Genomic DNA, 19,362 nt, shown 5'->3' with positions numbered 1-19,362 from the left:
AGCCCAGAAGCCAGAAGCTGTCAGAGGCACTTGATATATTTCTGTGATGGCATTTATAATCTCAAGGGATCGAGCAAGGAGCTTTATGTGGAAATGTGTGTGGGGTGTGTGTGTCAGAAAGAGAGGGAGAGAGGGAGGGAGAACAGAGAGAGAGAGAGAAAAAAAAAAAACAGAGATCAAGATAGAGAGAGAAGTGCTAGAGTGTTTTGCTGTTGATGAAGCAATTTTAAAACTACCACCTCATTTGGCTCTTGCAACAAACCTATACAGTGTGAAGGGCAGTTATTATTATCCTCATTTTAAACATGATAAAAGGGAGGCTGATGTCCTTAGTGGCTAAATGACTTTAGTACAGACAAATAGCTAGTGAATGGTGGACTTGGGATTATATTTTTGATCATCTGACCACAAAGTTCTTAAAAGTTTTACAACTCTTTCACATTATAACGCACTACTCACAAATAAAATTAAATCTAAAAAGCTGCTAATATAGTTTCAAATTGAAAAGCTATTGAATATTTTGTCGCATCCTAGACTAATAAATCCAGTTTATCTATCTATAGTTATATATATCTCTTCAAATGTCCTTTAAGAGGTACGATTACTATATATATACACACAAACACATTATATTATTAGATATTATAAAGATATATATCTATATCCATCTATACATACACTGTATAAAGACCTATGTTTTATACACACACATGCATACACACACTCACAACTTGATTTATTAGACTAGGATGTGAAAAAATAAATATAACCTGATAAATTTATTGAGAAAAGAAAAACAGTATTTTGTAAATGAGTAAAGATATATATATATATATATATCTTAAAGAGATATATAAAGATACATCATTATATATCTTTATAAAGATGTATATATTAAAATATAAAATATATCTATATTACTTATAGATATATATCATGTATATCTTTTAAAGATATATAAAGATATATGTATATGTATATATAAAGATATATATGGAGGTATATATTACATATATATTATATCTTTGTTTACCCTTTTGCAAAAGACAGCTTTTTTCTCTCTCAATAAAATTATCAGCTTATATTTATTAAGCTGAAAAATAAATATATGGTGTCATTTGCCTAAAACTGTCTTATGAGCTTCTGAACTTTCTCATAAAATACTTAAATATTTATTTGGACACTTTTAGGCATCATGAAAGCTACTCAAAATCTACTTCTACCCTTTCAATTCCCACATGAAAGAGAAGAAAGCCAAATAGTTGTTTTCTCTGTTTCGCTTGCAGCGAGAAGTGGCCCTGTAATCCAGTCCTGGGTCATAAAATATCATTTGTGCTTCTGAGAAAGTTTGGTTTTCTTACAATAAAGAGGAAAACTTTTGTGTAGATTTTACTTTTTTCTTCCTTTAAATTTGAGCACAATGACTAGAGAGCGAGCAGTAATCTCTCCACCTAAAGGAAAGTTGAAAGCAATCTGGGAGGCAGCCCTGACGTGTTTGCACTACTGAAAATGTACTAGTAACTGCCATCCTCTGGATTTGTCTTGGTGGGAGGTAGAGGCAGAGGGAAAGGAGGTGTTGTAGGTTTTACTGTTGTTTATATTCATCTGAAATATCCAAATAATGCTTTTCTTGCTCCCCAAAACTCTCGAAACTACTTAACACATGTGCTATGTCACTACTTAGAACAGACAGTATTAACAGCATCATCAGGCATTTTAAGTATGCACCATTCTTACCTAAGGGCAAATGGGCACCCCTCAATCAAAGAATAAAAGGGGTCCCTATCATGCTAACATTCTTCAGCACCTTTGCATTTCTGTTGGATCAAGTATATTATACCTTATAAGAATCTTGTTGTTGCAGACTGACTTTTCTAACTAACATTATATGCTCCTGCTAAGTGACTATTTGCTACCATTGCCCCCTCCTTTTCCTTATTTATGCTCTTCCATCTAGCAGCAATAGTTTCTCATAATTTTCTCCTCTGCAGCACTGCCTGTTGATATCTAGGAATACTCTTTACAAGCTTATCTACAGCAATTATCTCTCATTTAAAGCCTTGCCTGGTACTTGTAACCAAAATTACGTTCTTCCTTTTAATCTCCTTGATTAAAAGGAGGAAATTGTTACTGCTCATGTGACATTAATATCACACATTTTATCATATTATTATGTGCAGTAGTCACATTCCTTGTCATTTGCAAAATTATCACCATCACTCCCAGTAGACCATAGAGCTAGCTCTTTGAGGGCAGGAAGAGTATGTGATTCATTTTCCTTAGTCATATAGTATATGGCACAAAGGTGATAGTGGTGGGACATCTATAGGTACCAAGGCTGAAAGAGTTTATTCTCTGCAAATAGTGATTCCCTTCTTCATGCCCTCCTCTACTCCTACAAATTTCTCAAGAATGAGAGTAAGCAAAGAGGAAGGGCTATCTTATGGATACAGTTTTAGAGAGTTTGATATTTATGTATAAAATCTAAAACAGAAATTTCCAAATCAGACATTTTTTAAAACTACTCTGCATAATATTGGCGGGGTTGGAAAATTCCAGCACACAGGTCAAATCCATCCCAGTGGGCTGATTTGATAAAGTTGTATTGGAACCCAGCCACATATTTGTTTCTGTAATATCTAAGTCTGCTTTTGCACTATAAAGGAAGAGTTGAGTAGATGCCAGAGAGACCCACACAGCCTACAAAGCCCAAACTATTTGCCCTCTGGCCCTTTATAGAAAAACTTTGCAAACTGTTATTAGGCAGGTTATAAAACAATTTTAGAAAAACAAATTTTTAGCACTTTTCTTGATGGCAGAATTTCTCTAACCCTTTGATTACTATTACAAATTTTCATATCATTTTCCTAAGCTGTCAAAATTATTCTCACCATAGAAAAAATTTTACTAGACCTTATCTTCTCAGGCCAAGTGATCTGAGGATCGCATTTGGCAAATGCTGCTTTACAAAAGTGCAAGAAAACAAATTGTCAAAATGAATTGCAGTTTTCCCTTCAAGTGATTGCCTCATCTGTTAATATTTAACCCTGTGAATGTGCGTATTATTCTAGTAATTTTCTGGGACACAGTTAAGTCACTTAGAAAACTGCTCTGGCCCATGATAAAAGAAATACTGTAAGCTTCCTTGAGATAAAAAGTTACAGCATACCTTGTGCTATAACCAAGTTAGGTGGTAATTATCTGAGTGATGTGGATAATTAACATCAAAACAGCAGCAAATGTACTTGAGGGAGAATCTATGATGTTGGACTTAAATTATTTAATCTAATTTAAATAGAGTCAGGAATACCAGACTTTAGATACATTAATGTGGATAGATCACACAATTATAAATTCCGTTAGATGTAGAACTTTCCGTATTTTCTTATAGTTCTTAAATTACTGCTTTCTTTAACCTCAATCTTTTCCCTTAGAAACTATGGTTGGTCTCATTTATATCCCTTCTAAAATAACTATGTTTCTTTAACTTGAATAAACATAGTATTGATGTAAAAAGGTACTAAATCAAAATGTATTTTTTTCCAGAAGTTTTAGAAGTGAACACAAATTATTTAGTGATCAAATTCATTTAACCAAACAGTAGTGAAACTGCCTTTGCACAAAGGGTAGCGGAGAAAATTATGACAGTGAAAGAGATCTGACCTAACCAGCTCCATCTTGCCTTTAACTTCTAAATTGCCCTTAGTCATTCCTAGGCATGAGCCAAGCTAACTTTGGGAGAAATATAGTTTATCTTTTACATGATAATAGCCCTTCCCAGAAACTAAACTGCCTTTGTAAAACTAATGAAAGTCCACCAGGTTAGGAGGCCGAGAGGGGCCTGAATATTGCTAAGACCCCTGTCTTGGGGTCTGGATTGGGACCCCTTGCTGGTAATATAACCTCAGACCACATGTCCTTCTATTGTCAATGGAGAGGCAGCATGATGCGGTAGAACCTACTATGGCTGTGAAGTCAGACACAGGTTTGAGTCTCAGTCCCTCTGCTTAGTATTACACAACTTACGCTTAAACAATTACCAGTCATTATTCTAGAGGTTACAAGATCTGCAACTTCTCTATTTTTGTAATTAACATCACTATTTTAGAACCTAAGTTTGGCTTTTTAAGGTGTCTTTACAGACTTTTGCATTTCTGACAACCTGATGACTCCACCTAGGCCAGGGACTACTCTGTGGCTCCAACTCAGAAGCACACTCAGTCCAGGAAGGCCATTTTCCACACCCTATCAACCAATCAGCAATTTTCCTAACCCTCTGCCTGCCAAACTTTCCTTGAAAAACCCTAGCTTCCACATTTTGTGGGAGACTGATCTGAGTAGTAATAAAATTTTAGTCTCCCATTTAGCCAGCTCTACATGTGTTAAACTCTATTGCAATTCCCCTATCTTGGTAAATTAGCTACATCTGGGCAAGATGAACCCATTGGGTGGTTAGATAGGTCCATAAGGAATTATAACTCTGTTGATGATGTACACTCCAAAGAGACTACTTAGGACTATCTCACAAAATTATATTCAATGTATAAAGACCCACAGCCTCAGATTTATACATCATGAAAACTTATTGATTTTACCAGAGGCTTTTGAACCAAAGAGACTTCATTATGAAGAGGGACTGGAAAAATAAGGCTAAGACCTACTGGGCTGCACACCCAGGAGATTAGACATTCTTAGTCACAGGATGAAATAGGATGTTAGCTCAAAGTACAGGTCACAAAAATCCTGCTGATACAACAGAATACGGGAATGAAGCTGCCAAAACCTGCCCAAACCAAGATGGTGATGAAAGTGACCTCTGGTCATCCTAAGTACTCATTATTTGCTAATTATAAAGCATTAGCATGCTAAAAGATACTCCCACCAGAGCCATAACAGTTTACGAATGCCATGGCAACATTTGCCATGGTCTAAAACAGCAGAAAGGAACCCTCAATTCCAGGAGTTGCCCACCCCTTTCTTGTAACACTCATGAATAAATAATCTACCCCTTGTTTAGCACATGATCAAGAAATAACTATAAGTATACTCAGTTAAGCAGACCATGTCACTGCTCTGCCTATGGAGTAGCAATTCTTTATTCCTTTACTTTCTTAATAAATAAATTCTTTCTTGTACAAGGTTCAAGAACCTTCTCTTGGGGTCTGGAGTGGGACCCCTTTCCAGTAACATAACCCCAGACCAGACACCTTCATGTTGTCAATAGCGAGGCAGCATGATGCAGTAGAGTCTACTATGGCTGCAGAGTCAGACCCAAGTTTGAGTCTCAGTCTCTGTTTGGTATTACACAATTTCAGCTTTTACATGAGAAAAAAATCTGACAAATAAAGTTGGAATACTTGAGTACAGGCACTAAAGGAACTTTATCTCATATTTTGTCAGTCAGTGGTATAACTGGGTTTCCCCTGTTTGACATAAAATTTATTTATTTATTTTTAATATTCTTTTTGGTCAATGTTTTGTTTCCTTGACCTGTTAAGAGAATTGAGAACATCACTAATAATACCTATCAATGTAAAATGTTGTTTTGAATAATTTATCTGTTAAATGTATTTATGTAACATAATTTTAATAAGAATTTGAAGCAGATACATAAGATATACAAAATGCTATAAGAAAAATATTTAAGTAATACAATGGGAGTAAATAAAGTAACACCTTAGAAAGGTTAAGTAATTGAAATACATATTGAGGAGATTTCTCCAAAATTACCAGTTTTTCATAATTTTCATAATTTGTACTCTTGTTGATTTATTACATAACAACAGTATTTTCATTGTCAAAGGAGAGAGATTTTCTTTGTACTAATGTTAGGACAAAAATAGAAATCCACGAAATCTCAAAAAGGAAAAACTAAAGATGTCTTATGTTTTTCATGACTACCATTTTACACCTGTGATGAAATTGAATTAAAATGGCCTTAGCATTATTAGTCATCATTTGTACACACTCTTACCATGCAAGTGGACTGAAAAGGTGCACATGTAGAATACTTACTCTAATCCTTCAAGGAATTTATTATACAGAAGGATAGAGAATTGACAACTGTAATATATAAGAGTGTTTGTATTGGAAATTTTGACACTGGTCTATAATTATTTATCTATCTGTCATCTATCTGTGCATATGAAAACATATGAACCTATATGGTATTAATTATTAAATAATAAGCTATTTGTGCTACATTTTTATTTGAATGGCCTGAAAGAATGCTTCTCATAAACTCACCTGAACTCTAAATAGCAAGAATCTTGGGGACATGAAAATTTTCTCTTTTCAAGTATTCTTTTCATGATTTTGTATACTCATCAAACAATGAAATCATAATTTTAAAACAATTTCATGTGACTTTTGGCATGAAAAAATTATGTCTGAGATATACTGTTACATAGGAATTTAAATATGCATATATGAAGAATAAAATTGTGGTCGAAAAATATAAAGCCTAAGGTTATTAGGTTGATATTTGAAAAATATCAACCTAATATCCTTTTAAATGTACTGACAGAAATGTCTTAAGTAAACAGAGAAGGACCTATAGCATTTTTAAAACTTGAGCACATTATTTAAAATATAATTTATTATTACTAAAAGAGAAAGTTATTTCAAATCTTTATTTAAAAAAAAAGCTCCACAAATCCCCCCACAAAACAGCATTTTATACATTAGAAAGTATAAAATGGTAAAAGTATTTTTATTTTTAGTATTTTAACATATTCAGTAGCAAATTCTATTAAATGCCTACTTTGCCACAGCTTTATGATAAATGCTATTCATATATTCGTGGACAAAAGAGAGTTTTTTCATTTTTTCTGGAGCCAGGAGCAAGAGATAAATTAAGCAAGTATGATAAGCAGTCATGTGTTTATACACACACAACATATATGTATATCATAAATTGCAAATTAGTTATATATTTCTTCTTTAATAATATTTGATTTCCTTAAACATGTTCCGGTTCTGAGTTTTCTGTTTATAAATTTTATTCACTACTACCTTGATTTGGTTGATTTGGTAGACATTATTCTATTTCTGTACCTTTTCCCATAAATTTCTATTTCAGATTTAAATGGATTTAAAATATTATAATACCACTAAAATACAATTCTCTTCACTTTCATTGAAACTATTGCTACCCAAATTTTATTTTAATTTCTATTTTGTTACTCCAATGTTATAAAAGCTATTTCTTCTGCAATTGAAACACAAGCCTCACTTCAGAAACACATAAAAGAAAATTGATTTTCATCCTGAAAATGTCAAACTTCTGCCTATAATAATCAGCTATGGTTTTCTGAAACAACAAAGTTCACAAAGAGCCATCGACCTGATGGCCCTTTGACACACAATGATGGATGCAATGTGTCTACTACTTTACTGCCAGAATGTTCTCCAAGAGAATGAAACAATCAATGAAGAATAATAAATCTAAACTGGGTAGAAGGTTTGCTTGTTTTAAATGTATTAAAAGAGAAACAACGGATATTTGACTTCTCTAGGGAAAGACTTTTATTTACTATTTGATTAACTCTTTCCCCTCCTTCTGGCTTATGTGAATCCAACAGAACATGTATCTGCTTAAAGACGTTTAGCAACACCTGGAAATTTGACTCCATACACAGTTCTTGAACTTACTGTGAAATATAGATGTAATGTACTGCTATTCTTCAAAGGAGAAAGAAAAAATTATAATAGAAGATACCACTTTACTCACCCTAGTGTTGTGTCCTTTTGTCAACCTCTAGGTCTGTCAACTTCAACTGTTTCTAGGGAATGATGTTTCCATTTTCCTATAGAATAGAGTTATTGATCAATACCACATCAAAATCAAAGTCGTTACTCTAGTGCAAAACATAGGAACAATTCATTTTCTTACAGATTATTATATTAGGATTGCTTATGCTTAAAATAAATTCTTGCAAATTCTCAAAAGTGAGTAAAAGATTGCAAGAATCTTAAATATAAATTTGAAAGTAGAAAACTTAAGTTTAATTAAAAACGTAACTCTCAAAACGCATATCTATGCCTCAGGTTATATTGTTTACTTAGGAAGTGAAAAGTCACTTTCACCTTCATTTTTTTTATGAGCAGAGTCTGCCATTTCACCAGAGTCCTAACAATGAAGCACTGCATAAATTCTCCTTAAATGACACTTTAAATATACGATGTTTTATGATATTGTGCACATATTCAAGACAACTAAGGACAATTATATAGATTGAAAGTTACTTTTGATTCCTTAGCATTTTTATTTTTCTTATTTTTTTTTTGAGACAGGGTCTTGCCCTGTTGCCCAGATTGGAGTACAGCGGCACAATCACAGCTCACTGCAGTCTCAACCACCCGGGCTCAAGCTATCCTCCCACCTTGGCCTCCCAAGTAGCTGGGACTACAGGTATGTGCCACCATACTCAGGTAATTTTTATATTTTTTGTAGAGGTGGAGTTTTGCTATGTTTCCCAGGCTTGTCTCAAACTTCTGGACTCAAATGATTCTCCCACATTGGCCTCCAAAGGTGCTGGACTTACAGGTGTGAGTCACCACACCCAGCAATATAGCACTTTTGGATTTCAAAGTTTTAAACTACACCATTATTATTTTATACCAATAATTTTATTATTGTCATAGGGTCACAGTTTTTGTATTTATGCTTTGTCAAAGTAGAGATAAGTTAATTTTATGATGATGCAATATAAAGTTGAAATTATAAAAGTTGTTAGAGATTTTAACTATTGGTATCATTTCTACTGTGTTTTGATTTCAAAGTTAGAGAACATGTCTTAATTATTCACGTCTCTCATGTACATGTCTAGAAATAGGTACAGAAATAGATGGAAAAGCTGTATTTTATTTCAAACACATACACATGTAGAATATATAATTGACAGATGCATTTAATTTATGGAAAACAAAACTATGATTTATTTATTGCAACCAAAGTTTGGTTGTGATCTACTGAATAAGTGGAAATAATTTGACAAAACTGTTATTTTACAGTGGTACTAAAGTGATCTACATTAAACAACATCCTGAAAAAGGAGATACATATTTATAAAAATCTACAGCACATTATATATTAAAATTTTAAAATACTTTCTTTTCATAGATATATAAAGATCTCTACATAAAATAAAAATTAAGAAATGCACACAAAATCAATTTTTATACCACTTTGTGGATTAGTATATATCTATCTTAAAGGAGAAAATGAATAGTACTATATTCAAAAGATAAAAACAATAAGCAACGTATTCACCAATTTTTCACAATAAAATTTAAGCTTAATAGCAATATGTAAAACATATCAGCAAAACCTTTCCAGACAAATTATGGATGAGATGTGATGGGATCTTCTAAATATTTGCCACCACCACCCCTATCCCCGACTCAAAGCCCAATGTGGCCTTGGTAGCATGTGAGACAATTTTATATAACTCCAAGTTCCATAGAACAAATTTTGAAAACTCTTGATATAAATCATTTCCAACATGTTTTAATAACAAAAGCTACAAAAATGGATATTGCAAGGACTAAGTAAAATTTTCTCAATTGGTTTAATCAACAATAACAACAATAGGAGGAAAGTTTTTGCAGTGGCCTCCTGACTGGACATTAGCTCTGAGTGTAGCATCAAACACCAGAAATAGTTAGATTTGCCCCTAGGGGTTCTGTACGAATAGTGCTGAACCTCCAATTAGTCTCATTCTAAGTAAGGCATTTTGCACTGTGCTTTGTGTCAATTTAGTAATACAGTGGGTGGCTTATGATTTCTGAGTCATGATTACACATTTTATGAAATATAGCAGAAATTGTAGAAGATTTACAAATTAACACTTAGAGCATGTAACACCTTCAGGTCAGGGGATAAAAGATGAACGAAAGATTATCTTTTATGATTTCAGTATATGTAATTATGATTATATAAAAATTAATTTCATATGATTGCACACACATTTTATCAATATAGTTCCAAAGACCAAATTATTACTTAAATGCTTACTTTTAAAACATTTCTGTTACCCTTGATTGGGGGAGTTAAAAATTAGATCTTCAATAGAGAGTGTAGGATTTCAATTAAATAAACAATTAATGTTTTTAAAGATTGGGAAATAGGATAAAAGTCATATCTTAGAGTACCAACTCTCTGTGATATTTCACTTATTGTGAATCTTAATTTTTAAAAACTTATTTTTCTAGATTGATATTTCAACAGTACCCTTCTAGAGTGCTACATAATATCAAAAATGAATATATTTTAACTGCTCTCGACTGCTTCAATATTAGCTAGAATAAATAAGAAAAGAGATTCTATTAATTTAAAGTATACAATTTCCCACAGATTGCTTTGGAAATGCATTGTATAATGAATCTAAACTAGTATTAAAATGTAGTCATTGCACAGTGTATATATATTTGAAAACGTCGCGTTGTACAGAGTAAACACCTACAATTTTATCTGTCGATTAAAAAATCAATTGCTAAGAAATATACTGTTTGCTTTAAAAAATGTGTTATTCATGATTAACGTCTATGTTGTAGTAATACAGTATTTAACCAACAAGATTCATTATTTAACTACATTTCAACCCTTTAAAGCTGTCACTAAATGTGCAACAGCAGAAAGGTTTATGCTGTGATCTAATTGAACACCATTCCACCTGCAACAAAACCTGAATATTCAATTAAAATTTATTAAGGTAAAAGACTGCAAATTTTATAAAAGGCAGTTTCAGTCTTCATAACCATTATCCACAAAAGGGCAATACTTTGAATTGTGAAGCCATAATTAAACACTAGAGAACTACAAATTGATACAAATATGAAATTATGTCATATGTTGCTATGTAAGTACAAGGGTGGTTATAGGCATTTATATTACTGCCTGCCAATTATCAGAGGTAATTATTTAATAAACAAAAAACAAATATGCACCTAGGTATGAAGTGGAAATAGCAAACAGTATAATTAATTGAATTTTGATAATGCTTAGGGATTCCAAAATTAATGTGATTTAAACAATAAGATTTACCTTTCTACATAAATAATGTTATTAACCATTAGTAGACATAAAATTCTATGAGTCAAATTCCATAGACTGTCACTTAAATTTACTGATAGAAGAAGGAAGGAAGGAAGGAAGGAAGGAAGGAAGGAAGGAAGGAAGGAAGGAAGAGAGGGAGGGAGGGAGGGAGAGAAGGAGGTTAAATAGGCAGTGAGGGAAGGAGTAGAATAGAAATTGATGCTTTATAATGTGACAGGAGATTTTTTTAATTTGAACCTACTTGAATGTTGAATAATTTTTGTTGTTGATGTGGGTTTTGTTTTGTTTGTTTTGCTTTTTGGTAGTGTCTCACTCTGTGACCCAGGCTGAAGTACAGTGGCATGATTATGGCTCACTACAGGCTTGATCTCCTGGGTTCAAGCAATCCTCCTGCCTCAGCCTCCCAGGTAGCTGACACTACAGATGTATGCCACCATATTGGCTATTAAAAAAAAAAAAAAATTGCAGAGACAAGTCTTGCTATGTTGGCCAGTCCTGTTTCAAACTCCTTGGCTCAAGTGATCTTCTTGGCTAAGCCTCCCAAAGTGCTATGATTACAGGTATGAGCCACCGTGCCAACCTTAAAGGTGTCTTAAAGCTGGAGAGATGATAATACTGCTACCACCCCCTTTTCTGAATGAAGGACGAGAGAAAAATGTGCTAAGAAAATTTTTAAAATGTGATTCCTAGTAGCAGGTATCTGTACAGGGCACACTGGTAGAAAGCATAATTGATAGCCAGGCACAGTGAATCACACCTTTAATCCCAGGACTTTGGGAGGCTGAGGCGGGTGGATCACGATGTCAGGAGTTCGAGACTAGCCTACCAACATGGTAAAACCTCGTCTCTACTAAAAATACAAAAATTAGCTGGGCGTGGTGGCACATGCCTATAATCTCAGCTACACAAGAGGCTGAGGCAGAAGAATTGCTTGAACCCGGGAGGTGGAGGTTGCAGTGAGCCACGATCATGCCATTGCACTCCAGCCTGGGTGACACAGGGAGACTCCATCTCAAAAAAAAAAAAAAAAAAAAAGCATAATTGATTTTTCTCTTAGTATATTTTCTTGTTTGGATTCCAGGATACCTCACTTCCTGATTCATCTCCTACATTTCTGGTTCCTTTTTTGCTGGTCCTTTCTCATTTCTCCATCTCTCAATAATAGAATGCCCTAGGGCACTGACTTTAACTTTCTTCTCATTTCTACATATAATAATTTTCTAGCTGTTTTTTATTCAACCTATGGAATTAAACATTATCTAACTCTCAAAAACACCAAAATTAGCCTGTCAGTCTACTACCTTCCAGCTTTTTCCTTCACATCTAGTTTAAGGTATGTAGTCAATTCAAAACTAATATGACCAACGCCAAGCTACTGATTCTTATAGCTCTTCTACTCTTCATAAATAGCAATTCTATTCTTTCACCAGTTTAGGCCTAACTAATGCATTTATACACATGAAGCCTCAAAGTTAAAATTCACTATTTCTTGAATCTTTTTCATCCAACATTTCTATGTTCATGATATATTCCCAAAGTCCTAATGACTCATAAATGTGTTATTATTCTTTTCATCCCTCTAGTAACTTCATTCAGCTTAATAAAATTCCCACTTACTTTAGGCCATGATAATGTAAAGCAGTGGAGGGGGAATTGAAATTTTTATAAAAATGACATACAAGAAAAATGAAAGCAGAGTTTAAGATAATAAGAAGGGGGACATCTTACTTTACTATTTGGCATTTGACCAAGTGCTTTGCCTAATTACACTTTAATTTTCATATTATAAAGTAGGCATTTTGGTATGATTTCTAATATGTCTTGCAGATCTGTGATTCAAGACTACACAATTTTAGGTCAGAAGTTGATAGTGACTTCAAGAATTAATATTAGTCACTTGGTAGTAGATTGTTACATGAATAAGGATTTGATTCCTGATCTAGAAAAAAAATGCTATGTTAAGATGTTGAATGGCTAAATAGTAGTATGCCAAACAATGTTCACATCAGTAGTATATTTAACCACAAAAGAAAAAAAAAATCAATGCCAAGAAGCTTTTATTAAAAATAAATACCTTCTTCAAACCAATAAATAATTTCAGAAATATGTTGGACATTTCATTTCAAAACTTTTAGAAACAATAACATAAACTCTTCCTGGTTGCTGTGGAATGGATTTTATGACCACTTATCTTTATGTAAATCTAGAGATTTTTCAAAAGATTAAAGTATTGTGCTTGTTTTTCTCAATGACATAAATAATATAAAATATAAATTGTCCATTAAAAGAATAAATTTATATTTCATAAAAATGTCAGTATTCATAGGGAAACTTGACTGACAAAAATGAATACCTAAACATGAAAAGAAACTCTTACTCACTATAATAATTTATTGGCGTTATTTCTTAAACCTAAGTACTCATCTAATCAAAATATTGCACCTTTTTTTTTCAAGATAGAAGCACAAAAGTGTACAAATAAAGGCATGGCCTTTGATTTTTGAAATATTTTTTTCCGAGTAAAAGATATGGCATAAAATCCTAGAAACAGCTGCTAAGAGAATAGTGTTTTGTTCATAACTAAAGTGATTAATATATGACTTTTGAGAAAGCTTACTATTTTGCATAACAAGATGTGCAATGAATGGCCACTTCAGAGCATTTGGATGTTATAAATCATTATAATACAATTTTGATATCTAAAAGGCCTTCTAATACTCAGCATGCTACAATAACTCCATGAAATTATTTTCAGCATACTTCAAGAGTATGCATTTTGTCATTACATTTTCCTGCTGAGAGAGTTCACACAGAACACACTATTCTTTAAATTATGTTTTATAGAATATTTATGGTATCATTAGGATGTAACAAAAAAAACTAAAAAGTGCCCAAAGGAGAGATGGGGCCTATGTATGTTAAAACAAGGACAAAATTTGAATATATGTATCTATTACATATGTATTTCTTTTAGATTGTCTGCTTGAGAAAGCTGTTATTAGAAAAAGGGCATCATTTTTGAGAGTTGCAAGCACCTTTAGAAGTTCTAAAAGCCTTTTGAATGCAAAGGTCTACAAAAAAGATTTGTTTTACACAAATTTAAGCAAGTCAGCTGAATCATATTGCAAAGATGAATGGCTGCTTATTTTGATTCAGATTTCAGATCATTCTTTCACATACAAATAGCCATATAACTGTATTTGACATGTATCAAATCTGCAAAAGAAACAGATTTTGCTTGTAATTGGCAATTAAAAAAAAAACACTTCAGAATTCCTTGCTACTTTTTTTTAACCTCCAGGTAACATACTGAATCTTTACATTTAAATTGGCAAAGGCTCAATAAAGACTTAGAGAACTATTTTAAGTCATAGGGAGGGGAAGCAACAAAATTGGAATCCTTTGCTTCTATATTAGAAAGATTATGTGTGTGTGTGTGTGGTGTGTGTGTGTGTGTGTGTGTGTGTGTAGAAGGATGGGGGTTAGGAAGACTGTGCTTATAAACACCTTCTTTAAGATATGTAATAATTTATATGCCCATTCATTTTGCAACCTTCCCTGATTTCACTAATCTCATAGCAAATCATAGTTAATTTCATAGGTAAAAATTAATATGACATTGTTTAATTTGTATGTTTTACATACATGTGGTTGAAAGTCTTAATGCATTTGCTCTTCTTAAAATTATCAACTTTCTCAATTTATCCATTTTAAAAAATCTATTTTATAACTTTTTAGCATATAAAAAGTTATTAGAGGTATTTATTGAGCCAATATTCATGTTGTTTACATTTTTGCTAGATTCCTTTTCTTAGTTTGTAGTATGATTTCATTCTGCAGTATTTGACATAAATGTGAAATGTTTATATACTAAAAATGTATCATTTTTCCTTTGCATTTTTTCTTCCTTTAAACTGAAACTTTACTCCTTAGTACAGATTTTTTGATGTTTCACTCATCTATCTATTTTCATATTAGAAAATTTATACCAATATATTTAATGTATATGAAATTGATTTTGATGTAAGGTAAGTGTTTATGGGTCCAAATACGAATTACTACATTTCAAAGCTTTGTTATTTCACACTTTATGCTACATTTTGCTGATCCATCATGGAAACAAAAACATTCAATTTTACAGACGAAAGTAGATCTTTGCTATAAAACTAGAATTATATTCTTAAATCCTTGATAATAGAGTACTGTTGTGTAACTATTCTTCATTACTATGACATGAAATCGATTTTAAATTGATACATGCTTACTTTTATTTTTTGGAAGGCATCTTTTAGTTTGGAATTTAGATGTGAAAAGTACTACCAGTTGAATTGAACACTGATGCTACCAGTAGAGACAGGCAAATTCCTAGGCAGACAGGACTCAGGGTCCCCACTGAAACCTGACCTTGAAGCCAAGGACAAGTAAAGCCTGAAAACCGAGCTGGCAATTCTGAAGAGTCCACGACCAGAGTGAGAACTTCTATCCTCATCTTACCCACTCGCTCTAGATTTGTTTATAATTCAGCTTGGCCAAATTATAAACTGCAGGACAGAGAAGCTTGGCCTCCAGAGGAAAGTATCTTCATACTGTCCTGCCGCTGGACCTTTTCTGTAAACGTGATGGCAAAGGGTCCAAGGTCCCATATATGCAGGCTTTCTTTGCCTTGCCAGATATTCCAGACCTTTGCCAACATTGTAGAATTGATCCAGCCCTCCTAGTGGTCATCTTAGGAGAGGCTGCAAAGGGCAATCCCAAGGGACAAGGGAAGCAAACTCCAGAGGAGCCTCCAGCAGGGGAGTCCAGTCTCTCTGGTTCTGCTCCTCCTGATCCATCCTGTCCTCCCTATCCATGTTATTTCTCAACTTGTCTCATCCTAGAAATCCTCATTTTAAGTGGGTCCCAGCCTCACTCATGCCCCTATGAGAGATGTCTTGTGAATATGGCCCTTTTTAGATTTAGGTCCCCTTTTCTCTACAAGATTTAAGACAAATTAAGGGGGATCTTGGTAAGTTTTCAGACTACCCTGACAGGTGATAGCAGCTTTCCAGAATTTAACCTAAACATTTGAAATATCCTGAAAGGATGTTATGTTACTTTTGACTACCACTGAGAAGCAGGCCGACTTGCAAGCAGCAGAGAAGTTTGGGGATGAGCTTTGTTTCCATATAGTGCCAAGAAAGGGGAAGAGCCTCATCCAATTGGAAAAACAGCAGTATCATTGGAGGAGCCTAAATGGGACCCCAATGACGACATATGAGAATGAAGAAGGAAGCACTTTCAGATGTGCATAGTGGAGGGCTTATGAAGGACTAACCCTAAGCCTCTCAATTACTCCAAACTATCCATGATAGACTAGGGATCAGATGAAAATTCCACAGCCTTCCTGGAAAGGCTATGAGAGTCCTTGGTAAAGTATGCAACTCTATCTCCTGATTCAGTCAAAGTACAACTAATCCTAAAGGATAAGTTTATTATTCAGGCAGCCCCTGATATTAGGAGGAAGCTACAGAAACAGGCTATGGGACCAGATAGTACTTTAGAGGTGAGTGAATCACAAGGTCAGGAGTTCGAGACCAGCCTGACCAACATGCTGAAACTCCATCTCTACTAAAAATACAAAAATTTCCCAGGTATGGTGGTGTGTGCCTGTAATCACAGATACTTGAGGGGCTGATGCAAGAGAATTGCTTTAACCTGGGAGGCGGAGGTTGCAGTGAGGCAAGACTGCACCACTGTATTCCAGCCTGGGCAACAGAGTGAGATTCTGTCTCAAAAAAAAAAAAAAAAAAAAAGAAAACCTCCTGAAAATGGCCACCTCAGTCTTTTATAATAGGGCTCAGGAGGACACTCAAGAAAGAGAGAGGAGACAGAAAAAGGCAGAGGCTCTAGTGCCTACGTTGTAGGTTTGCAAACCCCCAAATCCCTGAGATGTATCTCTTAACTGCTGTAAGTGTGGCAGCCAGGGCACTATAAGAAGGATTGTCCAGGAAACATGGAGAACCCACCTGAACCCTCTCCAGTCTGCAGTGGGGACCACTGGAGGGTGGACTGTCCCGAGAGATGCAGGTTACCGGGTAAAGATACAGTCCCCTAAATAGTCCAGCAGGACTGATGGATCCCAGGGCTCCTCTCCTCATCTCCAACGACTCAGACCACCACTACCATCCAGGAGCCCAGGGTGATTCTAGAGGTTGAAGGGAGGAAGATAACTTCCTCCTGGATATGGGAGTGGCCATTTCTGTTCTCCTCTCCAATCCAGGCTTCTTCTCCCTCAGTATGACCATGACGGGTTTCTCAGGATGATACTTTTCCCAACTCCTTAGTTGTAGTTGGGAAAACTTCTTGTTTACTCTTGCCTTTTAAATCATGCCTGAAAACTTAACTCCTCAGCTAGGCATGGATATTTTAGCTCCTATGGGAACCACCATCCTTATGGTTCCAGGGTATACTCTTTGTCTTCCCCTGGTAGAGACTGACATTAATTCAAAAGTTTGGGCAACTCAAGGAAAACTCGCTGGGCCACAACTGCCATACCTGTTCAGATCCATTGTAAGGATCCAACCTCTTTTCCTAACCAGAGACAAGATCCCAGAAACCAGAAGCTAGGAAAAAGCTAGAATCCATCATTGATAACTTGATGTTCCAGGGTCTCTCAAACCCTGCAAAAACCCTTGTAATGCCCTGATATTGAGGGTACAGAAACCCAATAAGGAATGGAGACTGTTCCAGGATCTCCACCTCATTAATGATATTGTGGTTCTAATTCATCTTGTGGTTCCCAATCCCTATATCCTGCTAACTCAAGTACCTGAGGGTACTAAATTGTTCATAGTCCTGGATCTAAAGCATGCTTTTTTCTGCATACCGTTACACCCTGACTTCCAATATTTCTTTACCTTCGAGGATCCCTACATCCAGACTACCCAGCTAACTTGGATGGTATTACCACAGAGATTCTGAAACAGGCCCTAACTGTTTGGGCAGGTGTTGTCAAGGGATCTCTCTTTATCCACAATTTAAAGTTTTATAATATGTAGATGACATTCTCTTTTTGTGTCCCAACTGAGGAAATCTCTCAGGAGGGGTATGAGGCTCTTCCTAATTTTCTAGCTAACAGAAGATATAAGATCTCAAAATTTAAGGTTCAGCTCTATCAGACTTCAGTGAAGTACTTAGGTCTAGTCTTGTCAGAGGGAACCAGGGCATTAGGCAAAGGAAAGATTAAGCTCATCTCCTCCTTTTCCCTCCCCTAAACCTTCAAGCAACCGAGGGGATTCATGGGCATTAGAGTATTCTCCAGATTATAGATACCTGAGTATGGTGAGATAGCTCATCCCTTTATCACCTAATAAAGGAAGCTCAGGCAGCTAATTTGGGAACCAGAGGTTAAAAGGGTCTTTGACCAATTGAAACAAGCCTTGCTTGAGGCACCAGCCCTTAGTCTTCCCATTGGTAAGCCATTCAATCTTTATGGATCAGAAAGGAAGAGGGAATGGCCCTGGGGGTCCTAACCCAGGTCCAAGATCCAGCCCAGCAGCCTGTATGCTTCCTAAGCAAGGAGCTTGATTTGGTGGCTAAAGGATGGCCGGCCTGCCTCTGGGCAGTTGCAGTGGTAATTTTGCTGGTGCCAGAGGCTACTAAGTTAATGATGGGGAATAACTTAACTGTTTATACCCTATGCAATGTGGCAGGACTGCTGTCTTCCACGGGGAGTCTCCACCTAACGTACAACCATCTGCTACTGGAGGTATCTACAGTCCAGTTAAGCATGTGTCACTGTCAAAACTCAGACACCTTGCTCCCAGAAAAAGCTGGGGAACCTGAACACGACTGCAAACAGATAGTAGTGCAGATTCATGCGGCCAGAGAGGACCTCAAAGAAACTTCCTCAGAGAACCCAGATTGGGCTCTTTTTACCGATGGATTTTGTTTTGCTTTTGAGATGGAGTCTCACTCTGTCACCCAGGCTGGAGTGCAGTGGCATGGTCTCTGCTTACTGCAAGCTCCACCAGGTCCTGGGTTCACGCCATTCTCCTACCTCAGCCTCCCCAGTAGCTGGGACTACAGGCGCCCACCACCACACTTGGCTATTTTTTTTATTTTTTTATTTTTTGTGGAGACGGGGTTTCACCATGTTAGCCAGGATGGTCTCGATCTCCTGACTTCGTGATCTGCCCACCTCGGCCTCCCAAAGTGCTGGGATTACAGGTGTGAGCCACTGTGCCCGGCCATTACAGATGGATTTTTTTTTTTTTTTTTTTTTTTATAGAACAAGAGATCCATAAAGCAGGATATGCAGTAGT

General features: G+C 35.3%; 1 protein-coding gene across 1 annotated transcript in view; it reads right to left on the bottom strand.

The window, feature by feature from the left end:
* The window catches only part of PCDH15 (protocadherin related 15), a 1,849,154-nt gene that overhangs the window by 1,376,982 nt on the left and 452,810 nt on the right, over window positions 1-19,362 (bottom strand). Inside the window, exon 3 of the mRNA XM_033215155.1 lies at window positions 7,733-7,808. The gene's annotated coding sequence lies outside the window, so the exon portion shown is untranslated. The remainder of the gene's footprint in view (window positions 1-7,732; window positions 7,809-19,362) is intronic.

This window comes from Trachypithecus francoisi, unplaced genomic scaffold (genome assembly GCF_009764315.1).
Source record: "Trachypithecus francoisi isolate TF-2019V2 unplaced genomic scaffold, Tfra_2.0 Contig00586, whole genome shotgun sequence".
Lineage (NCBI taxonomy): Eukaryota > Metazoa > Chordata > Mammalia > Primates > Cercopithecidae > Trachypithecus > Trachypithecus francoisi.
The sequence above is the reverse complement of the archived record's forward strand: the minus strand, read 5'-3'. Positions and strand labels throughout refer to the sequence as shown.